Below are 10,213 nucleotides of genomic sequence, written 5' to 3'. Positions count from 1 at the left end.
TGGCTCTGCCCTGTCTTTCAGTCACAGCAAAGTGACTGAGTTTTCCCCAGCCAGATCCAGGGCAATTGGAACAGTGGATGGAGGGGGTAGGCACACACACACACTCACACACACACACACACAGGTCATTACATTTACCACTAAGCATCTCCATAAGCCCAAGCAGGCATATCTGACATATCCATCTGCTGTGGTAGGATCATGCTGGATCTGCCTCTCTCTCTCTGTCTCTCTAAATCAGGGGTAAGGGGTTTTCCAGTTGTAACGATGATGGGGATATGACATGTAATCATGGGGTTGGTCACAATTTGGTAACTAAGCAGGGTTGTGATTTTACCCCCATTTGCATCTCTTCTGGAGCAACATGTCATATTTGCTCCGGTTTTGTGCAACAAAATGAAAAAAGTGGACACTCCTAAAACTCCTGTAACGATGACTGGTTCTTTATGGATTGTGTATGTTGTTGTCTTTGTATTCCTGATGTTGCCTATTCTTTCTGGCCATCTCTGTTTGTTTAAATCACTTTTTTTTAAAGCAATGATTCCCTTTTGCGTTGCTTTGCATGTTCTCAATTGGGAAAAATGTAGCTTTAACTCAAGATAAAGCAAATGCCAGATTTGTGTTCCTAACAGTTGTTGATACTCAATCTCACAGACACATTTCAAACGATATAAAAAAAACATTTCACCACAGTGAAACCACAAAGTCTGGTGTTTGTTCCACAAGCAGGAAAATGTCATTTAAATTCCACTCACATTCACAAATGCAGCTTTGAGAATATTCTGTTGTTTGACTCACTTCATGTGCTTATTTGTTATTTAAGGTTCATAGTTATATTTTGTGTGCCCATTAGAATGGGTTTTCTTCCTGTCTTGTTTAAATAAGTTAAATGTGATGCTGTAGGATCTCTTTTCACTTTTCATACTCCATTTTAGCTTTGGTCTCTTGAAGTGCCTTGATCAGTGTAATCATGAAAAGAACGTTGGTTATGTACTATAAATCCAGATTCTCTGAGCAAAGGCATAGCCATGTGTAATCTGGTAACAAAATCCCAGATTTTAATTATAAGTTTGAATCAGAAACAGAGTAACAAGAAGTACCTGCATAAGCCTCTATGCTATCCCTTTAAAACCTGAACCATGAAATAACTGCCAGAAATCTTTAATTTGTTTGATAATGGAGTGTTTGTTGAACCTTTAGACAAAATATATGTAAAAATATATCAAATTTTAGTCTGCATATATGAGTTTTAATTTGTATCACATTTGCTACATTAGCCATATTTTTGCAATTTAGTCATTAAAAATCCATCCATCCATCCATTCGCTTCCGCTTATCCTTTTCAGGGGCGCGGGGGGCGCTGGAGCCTATCCCAGCTGTCATAGGGCGAGAGGCGGGGTACACCCTGGACAGGTCGCCAGTCTGTCGCAGGGCGTCATTAAAAATGTGTCATGCAATTTATATCATTTTTTGAGGGTAAAAACAAGCCACGCTGATGATGTAGAAGTCTCAAAAACTCACAAAAACACATAAAATACGATACGCTTGGCTTTAAAGGGCTATGCAGTGCACAAGAGCTTCATGCAGTGGTGCTACTACTTCTGAAATTACTTTAATTCATTGCTCTACAGCTTAATGTATTTGTAGTGTAAACTGCTTCTTTTTTACATAGGGATCTATTCATTATTTGTTTTAGGGTGTGCCAAACTGGCTGCTTTACATAAACACCATATCTCATAAGCTATAGATGTTTGCAGACTTATGCGTCACAGCTTGATAAAAAGCCAGGGTCCATGTGCAGGTCCCTGAGGAATCATAGATAGGGCAGTCTTGTACATAAAAACAGCAGGATAGTTTTTAGACAGAATCTATGCAAGCAAAAGAATAGTTTCATTAGAATAGCTGTTAAAAAAATATATACATCACGCATGCATGTCGCAAACGTTGCTAGTTTGAGAAAAGTAACGCAGGAGCAGGCTTTGATTTTTCTAATAGACCAGTCTAAGAGCTGCTAAATATGATACTGCGCCTTTCCAGAAATTAGTGCTATGTATTGATTTTTGTTTTGATTGCTCCTGCCTTTAATGAGTTTGCTAAGCCAATGAGCTGCTAACCATAGCTCCTTCTTTACAAAAGTGAGTTGTATCTAAGTTGTCCAACTCAAGCTGTTGCTTAAAAATTATGGAAAATTCACTCTAGTCCCTGGAAAGTCTCAGACACACATACTGTATGTGTACTGCTTCTCTGTCCTTTGAAAGTCGAAGCAATAGCCTAACCTAGGACAAGGTGTGCACTTGTGTGTCCATCTGTAGTGTGTGTGCACAAATGCTAGGATTCCTGTGCACCAAGAAATTTAGGACCTAGTCTATAACCCTCCCTGTCCTGGTCCTTGTGCCTTTCCCAGAGGAAAAGCCCCCCCATGTGAAAGGGAAGAAATAGGGTGTAAAGGGCACCAAGTTCCCATTGGATCTCCTCCTCTGTGCCCCATCTGTGCCCAGTCAGTGCCACTCTGATTTGGACATTGCAAAAAGCTGTGTGTCATCTTAAGGAAACAAGCTCTTTCAATGCGCCCCTCTCTTGCTCTCTGCGCATTCAGTGGGTTAAGCAAAAAAATCTGATGTGGCCCTGTAATTAAGTTGCCATTAATTGTTTTGCCGGGTCCCTGGTGGCACTGCTCAGACTTTAGGGGAAGAGAAAAGCAGATTTGCTGATGAGCTCCACGCCTAGCTGAACAACTGAGCGCAGTAAAAACGATTCTTAATTACCGCCTGTTGCCACTAATTTACCCAAAGTCACCTCTGCCAGCATGTTAACTAGCCCTTGCTGTCTAGCTGTGCTTAAAAACTCGGGTTTGTTCCCTTTTTTGTTTAATTTATTTCTTATTTTGAGACTGAAACACACACAGTCAGTTTAATTCTGCAATATTTTTGTCCTGTATGTTTTGTTTTCCACTTGCGTTCCAGTGTTTTCCATGAGCACTGGAAAAGTCTAAATGTGGGCTCTCAGGTAGTTTGTGTGCCTTGGCGGTAATGGAATAAACACTATTTATATGCCCTACATTTTATGACATGTAAAATGTTCACTGGCCTGAATGAAACACGCTTTCTAGCTTGACCACTAGCTGGGCCAAATGTAAATACAGAAGATATCAACAGAAATCAGAGCATGGAAAGCATGCTCCCCCTCCCGCCCCCTCCCGCAACCACACCAACACACCCTTCTATGGCTCGCCATCACACGTTCAAGTTTATATGGTGATGGCATACTATAACCATACACAGACTCTTCCACTCACACAACCTAATTTTGCATTGGGTGGGTCGCTGTCCTTACAAAGTCTGGCCTCAATGGGCACTTGAGGTGAATTATTGTTTGCGAGTGGAAACTTGGCCAGATAATCTCAGTGCTGCTGGCTCAGGGCTGAGTAAGACCACTGTCTCCTTCCCTACGCACACACGGGGCACACACAGCTTTTGTTTTACCATCTCTATTTCCAGTTCACACTTATTTGCTGACTCTTCGCCTTTTACAATAGCTCCTTGTCTATGTACTTTTGCTCCATCTTTCTCTTCCTTTTCTATGACCTCTGCTTCTCCTCCTGCTCTCTCTCTCCACTACTCTTTTTCCCAGAAAACTCTGGCCTTTATCCCACAGGCCATTCACCTCTCTGTGGCCGTCCTTGCCAGTGCCATGCAGTAAATTCCTGGGGTAGCTGGAAACACAAACATGCACAAACCTAAGGCAAGCAGCTCAATCAAGACAGACCCCTCCATAGCACCACTTCACCTACCACCACCTTTCCTTTCTCAGTTTTCCTTCGCACAAGGGGTCTTTGTCAGTAAGACTGCTCCACAAGGTCTCTCTTTAGATCTTCTCTTCAGCATTTGTCTGCACCATAGGTATAATTCATGTGTCTGTGTCTCGGCTGTTTTGCCAGTCAGCAGAGTTTGAATGTTAATCTTATAATTGGGGTCTCCTTTAGCAGACATTAACCAATGTTTGGACTCAGGATTTCAGGAAAAATGTGATTACAGTGATTATGGCAGACTAATGATGTGTTAGATAAGAAAGGTTTGTTATTACCCGGTGCAACAGCCATCCCTAATATCAACTTTGTCTGATTAATATAGCTCTTGTCCGTTTTGAATAATGGGTCTAAGCAGTCTGTTACAGTGCAACCTTATAACACTAAAACCAACTTTATTTGACATATTAACATCATATAAAGTGAGATTTATGTATAAATGCTTAGAAAGTGGACTTCTGATTAATTTGCAATTGGAAAATTCTTACACGTCAGCATCTGTGATCGACAGTCTTTCTCTCAAGTATGGAACACTGTTTTTCCTCTTCCTCTTCAAAAGAAGGAAGTCACTCCCCACACCTCTATGTCTAACGCTTTGCCAATGTGCTGAGCCAGTGGAAAATGAGATGTCCGCTCAAGAAACAAAGTGGTGTAGATAGATTGGCTGACCAAAGGAAGCAATATTCATACAGCATGTCCTGACTGATAGGGACCCGGCTATGTACGTCTGCTAATGAGACATCTTCATGTTCACATTTTCCACTTGCCTCGCCTCAAGAGGCACATGATCTGCTGGTGCAACACAGGCATTTCCACCGCAGTCATGTGTTTATTTAGAAAAGTGTTTAGGAATTAACTGATAATCTTTCTGTGGCTTCTGTTTTCCATTCCCTTTGGCTTTTTTCTTTGTGCAAATGTCTTAATCAGTTCAGAGTCGTGTGTTGTCTGAAAATGTGATAAGCTGCAGAGTCGGCAACAACGTTCCTCGCACAACAGCAGACACATTCATACAGTGCCGGTTGCTAGACGCTTTTCAAACCGAACCTGCAATTATTTGTCAAGCTATCTTGTCTCATGGTGTGTAGAACAGTACCCCAGTAATTAAAGCTCTATGTTGGGATGAACGAATAATCACGCTTACCAAAGCTGTGTTGCTTAACTTTTTTGCCTCCCCTGACTATCCACCTCAATGCGACCATGTGTTTACCTTTAACCTAAATTATTAAATGAGGTTCTGTTTTGAGTATTTTTGCAACACATGCAAAAGTTACCCTGAAGGCAACATCCCCTTTTTGAGTGCATTTTGGCATGTTTCATCATTATTGCTTACTCAGACAGCATGAACAAGACATTAGCATGCACAAAGGCTAATGACACTTGACATTTACTGTAGTTCACGAGATGCTCCAGAGCATATGGCAAATTTCCACCAAGAAACTGAGTCAATAGAGAGATTCAGACAACAGCTGTGGGGAAAATGATTGGTCTCCTCAATTTGAAAACTCAACATGGCTCTCAGAGAGTCCCGCTATTTGCATAGATGCAATTTCCTTGAGTATTAAAAACCAGGAGGAGTTCTGCAGTGGTTTGGTTTCTGGCGTTCGTAGACACACACGTGGTCATTTCCACTCAATTTTCAGGGCTAAACAATTCACTTTTGCCATTAACAACCTGCATCTAGATTGTTTCCCATACAACTAAAAGGCCCTTGGTGCGAGTCTTCATCATATTGCTCACTTCTGTGGTCCATAAGTGTTTAAATGGATTGAAAGATTAAGTGGTTTCAAGTGAACAAGCACGGAGTGATGGTACGAGGCAGAATTCCAATTTATTTTCTGTCAGCTTTAGAAAAGACATTACAAACATCATTAACAGCTTAGAAAGAAATTGTTATCATGGAAAAAGCTTTGTTTTTTACTGATGTTTTGTAATGAATTCTAATGGTTTACAGTTAAAATATGCATGCATGCTTTATGTTCCATTATTCACAAAGGGTTGCCACAGCATGTAAGCTCTGTGTGTTTTATTTGGCTGATTTTTATGCCAGATGCCCTTCCAAAAGGATTTGTGTTTCCTCCCAGGATGAAACCGAAGATCTTTCTTGTGAAGTGAATATGTAAACCACTACACTCTATGTGCTGTGCTTATACACATTAAGGTTAACAGTGAAATGAAAGGTTCACAGTTGATTAGCACAAAAACAGGAAGCAGGAAGTAAAGAGCTGTCCCCTCTAAAGATTCTTTCATGCATTTTTGTACAAACTGAACAATATCTAAAACTTAATTTGTGATCTTTCAGATTCATTTGCTACCCCTGAAATGAGCCAGACTGAACAACATGAATAAAGATACCCCACTAAATCTTCAACTTTCCTCCAGAGCAGGCCAGCTGATCTACAGTCCTCATGTATTTTTGATGTTGATTGTAAAGATCCATTATGAATCTATATTTGCATTCCTACCATTACCTTAAGTGTGTCCTCTGGTTCAGATAAAGAAGAAGGGCTGATGCACAGACTGATGGACTGAAAAAGAGAGAAAGAGATGCCCTTGGGGGTCAGTGAATAACCTAACATCTGCTCTGGGTTGACCAACACAAAGCACTGCAGGCTGCCACTTAGGAAGCCACCAAAACCACTGACAGTGAACTGCAAAAATGGCAGACGTAAAAATAGATCTTGTCGCTGCTTTGGCACTATAGGGTTTAAAGGCCTGTGGAGCAAAGTCTGTGTGCCAAAGCTTGTTCAGATGAGGCCCGTGTTACTGCTGGGCGTACAGGGGAAAAAACATCAGCATCTAAGCACTGCTGCAGCTGCAGCTGCAGTTCTAAAGTTTTAGAGCAGAAACCTGACAGCTCACAATGTGCGAAGGGAGTGTGGGAGCTTCTGCAGCTTCTGCGAACAACGTTTTTTTGGGGTTTTTTTTTTTTGCCTATCTATGCATTTTGACTGATTGTTCCTCATTCTGCTTTAGACTGAGCCATTAAAGTCAAATCACAAAGACATAAGGCCAAATGATTGCACAAATCATCTTACATAAATCAAGTTGGGGTTTTTTTCCCCCTACTTCTTCTCTTCCTCTTTCTTTCCAAATCTCTTTTCTCCGCTTGACGTCTGTCTGACTCGGAAATTCTGAAATGATATTTTCCAACTTTTAATTTGCATACAAGCCTAAACACGTTGGACCTTTCTGAAGAGGCAGCTGCTGCCGTGCACTCAAGGCACTCGTGTTAATGATAAATCCCATTATGTCCAGACAGCAAGTGTATTACACTGAGTTTTGACCCTGGCCATGGTTATTTTCTGTTTATGATCTACCACAACTAATCTTTCTTTTTTTTCTATTTTTTTTTAATTGTCAAATAGCAGTTTCTCTACCTGACTTGGTTTGTGCAAAGTTCAGATGGATTTTGCAAGAACCACCTTGTCTAAATTCTGGATCACAGACTTTCTAATTCCAATTAACACCTTGCATTCTATGTTGCATAAAAAACATAAATTACAACATATTAGACAATTACAGGGGACTTGTGCTGCAATATATTGCAGTACCAAAACGCTGTTGAATTTCTGTCACATCGGTGTAATGGCTCACATTGGAATGCAGTGCTGTTTGCATTTCATTGACAGCTGCCCCCAGTAATAAGGAGGCTGATTGTGCAGAGTGTGTGACTCCCCGAGAGTACTAAAGGAATCGCAAAGAATACAGGCATTGAATCTGGTGAAGAGAGAGAGAAAAAAAACGCACTACGTCATGGAAAGAATAACGTCAGGTTTGATTAGGCGTCGAGGGGAAGAGCGTCGTGCAGCCTAGGTGGGGCTGAGTCGCCCGGACAGCAAAACCGATGCATTTTCGTTGCCTACTGTCTGCAGGCTGCATCATATGATGGGGGGGCTGTTGAATAATCCTGTTATTATAAAGCTACACGGGAGCAAAGAAGGAGTACTAGGGGATCATGACGTAACCGTTTCCATAGGCGACTGATATGCTGGCTAAGCCAATGGGAATCCACACCAGCGGTCCATACCCATCCTCCTTTTGACGTGCATCACATGTCCCCGGCGGTGTTGTGACAGAAATGAAAAAGGCGAGGCGAAATGGTTCAGCCCCGTGCACTTCCGCTATCGTCGAGTTCCACTTTTACAACGTTATCTTTTGGCCGGTTGTCTCTCACGATATGCCCGATATCGCTTCAGCTTGATTTTAGCATTTTAAAATCATAGAGAAGCAACAATACAGCTGTGAGACACGCACCTTTTATCGTGTTGCATTAAAAATCAAATAGGTGGTCTTGGTCTGCATCTCTTCTGTGATTAAACATAAAGAGATTATGTATATTCATCAGTCAGCCACGTGAGTTTCGGCAACATTATACCGCTTTTCCACCGCACGCATGTGTCATATGATTTCCGGTCAAACTGACATGGGTTTCCATGAGCTCGAGGGAGATAGGAACTATCTTGGCAGTGTGAGGTTTGCAGGCTTTGGTTGTGGTTGTGACAGCGCAGTGGGCGGGATTATACCTCAGATCAGGGGAGAGAGTCTAGTCTTTGGTGAGACTGAGGGGGAGTTAAAGAGAGAAAGGGAGCTGGGGTGCTCTTCAGAGGACGGAGTAAGTATTATTTTACTTATATTTTTCTCTATTAGCGCGGCAAAATGCCACACAATAATTGATCTTTCCAAGTGATTTTGGATGTTGCATGCAACCCCATAACCGGTTAAGGTCTTCTTTTTTTGTGTGCACTGATCAACGAGGGCCAACCACTGTGGGTCGCTTGCCTTGGGTAGTTAGCTGTATACCAAGCTAATGTTAGCTATCTTGGAGGGATACTGACATGGGGCGGTTCGTTTTCCAACACAGGTATCTAATCAGCCCGGGATGCTGCCAGATTTCATACGCTTGTGCTTAGTTTGCTTGGGACTTCTGCGTGGCTCATGGTTAAGTTTTTAGACTTGTCAGTCTGTTGGAAGTATCTTTTGTGAATTTCCCCTCTTTGCAGTCAGCATAAGCTAACGCATTAGTGCTAGTTGGCTAACCGTGTACGCTAGTCAGGACCGCTCTTATTTTTTAATAACATATCTGCTGGGCTGCACATTGACGTTTCGACTTGGTCGCTCCTCGCGGAGTCCCGCTGTTAAATAACACTTCAACTATGGACCTTCATATCTTTAAAAGAAAGTTGTCTGCATTGCATGTTACATGGTGATATGTCATTCAGCTTGTCTAACGCCTCGCAGTTCCCGTTTTATATGCAGATACATAACGTTAGTGGAGTAATACTACAAAACGGCCTGGAACTATATTCCGCGAGCGCTGGGAGTCCACGCGCTGCGGTTGCTCAACACACTCAACACGGGCAACTCGGGGAACCCATAAAACCGCATTAGTCATTTCGGCTCTCTGTCACCACAGTAAAGGTGTTTTGAATCGTCGTTTATTGACTAACATCATTTTTAGGGGCTGTCATTTGCTGGTGTCGAATTCTGTTGTCCAACACTTAATTTGTACCGTATTCTGAAGACAATAATTTGACCGCAACTAGTAGGGTTTTAATCTCAAGCCCCAATCTCCTAACCTCCTCGAAACAATTACGAGAAACCCATTTGAGCAAGTATGGCTGTTTACCACTCTTAAATGTCCCGGTATGGCAAAACTGTCAGGTTATTTCCGAACTAAGGCGGAAAAAAACTGCCACTTTTAGTCCGTAACGCTACTGAAAGAACAACGCTTATTTCATACTTGCACTGCAACAGAAACTCACAGACTGACTGCAGCTCGTCTCTTTAAATTACCTTCCACTTGCCCGTAATGTATCTCGTATTTCTTAGGGCTTCCAGGTACTGCAAGATGATTACGTACGTTAACGTTACACTCTTAATCTTGATTGACGACGTAATATAGATTGGTGCACTCAGACATTACCTGCAGTATCCAGGTCGATGTGGAGTGCAGCCACAGAGCACCTTTTGGTGTCTAGTTGAAGGGATCACTCCTTATCCAATTAAATAGCACCCAGCTTGCTGCAGCGCCAGCAGTGTCTTCCAGTGTTTGTATAATGACTTGTGATTCTACAGTGGATTGCAGGTATTATTGTAGTTGTATGAAAAGACGCTGAACTCGGTGACACAGAGCGTGCTAGTCACCTGGAGTAGTCATCTGTACTCTGGTCTTGTTAAATAATATAATGACAGATAAGCAATTACACGGATTTTATAATCACAATATCTTGCCGCACAATATTGTATTAGCTGCAATGACACTTGCTGTGATTCAGTTTGGAGATATGTTTGAATTTTCTAGCTAATACTGCATTAGAAGTCTATTTTCCAGGTTTAGCAGTGAGTAATGCTTCATCGTAACTGCCTAGCGCAGCATATAGAAATTGAGTTTGTTTAATGATTCACTTA

General features: G+C 41.8%; 1 protein-coding gene across 3 annotated transcripts in view; it reads left to right on the top strand.

Annotated features, from left to right (window-relative positions):
* Nucleotides 1-8,259: 8,259 nt before the first annotated feature.
* Nucleotides 8,260-10,213, top strand: part of atp2b1a (ATPase plasma membrane Ca2+ transporting 1a) — a 40,410-nt gene continuing 38,456 nt past the window's right edge. For all 3 annotated transcript variants that reach the window (XM_013271199.3, XM_019346816.2, XM_019346817.2), the window contains exon 1: nucleotides 8,260-8,417. The gene's annotated coding sequence lies outside the window, so the exon portion shown is untranslated. The remainder of the gene's footprint in view (nucleotides 8,418-10,213) is intronic.

Source organism: Oreochromis niloticus, linkage group LG17 (assembly GCF_001858045.2).
Source record: "Oreochromis niloticus isolate F11D_XX linkage group LG17, O_niloticus_UMD_NMBU, whole genome shotgun sequence".
In the NCBI taxonomy this organism is placed as follows: domain Eukaryota; kingdom Metazoa; phylum Chordata; class Actinopteri; order Cichliformes; family Cichlidae; genus Oreochromis; species Oreochromis niloticus.
Note: the sequence above shows the minus strand (reverse complement) of the source record. Positions and strands in the feature narration are given on the sequence as shown.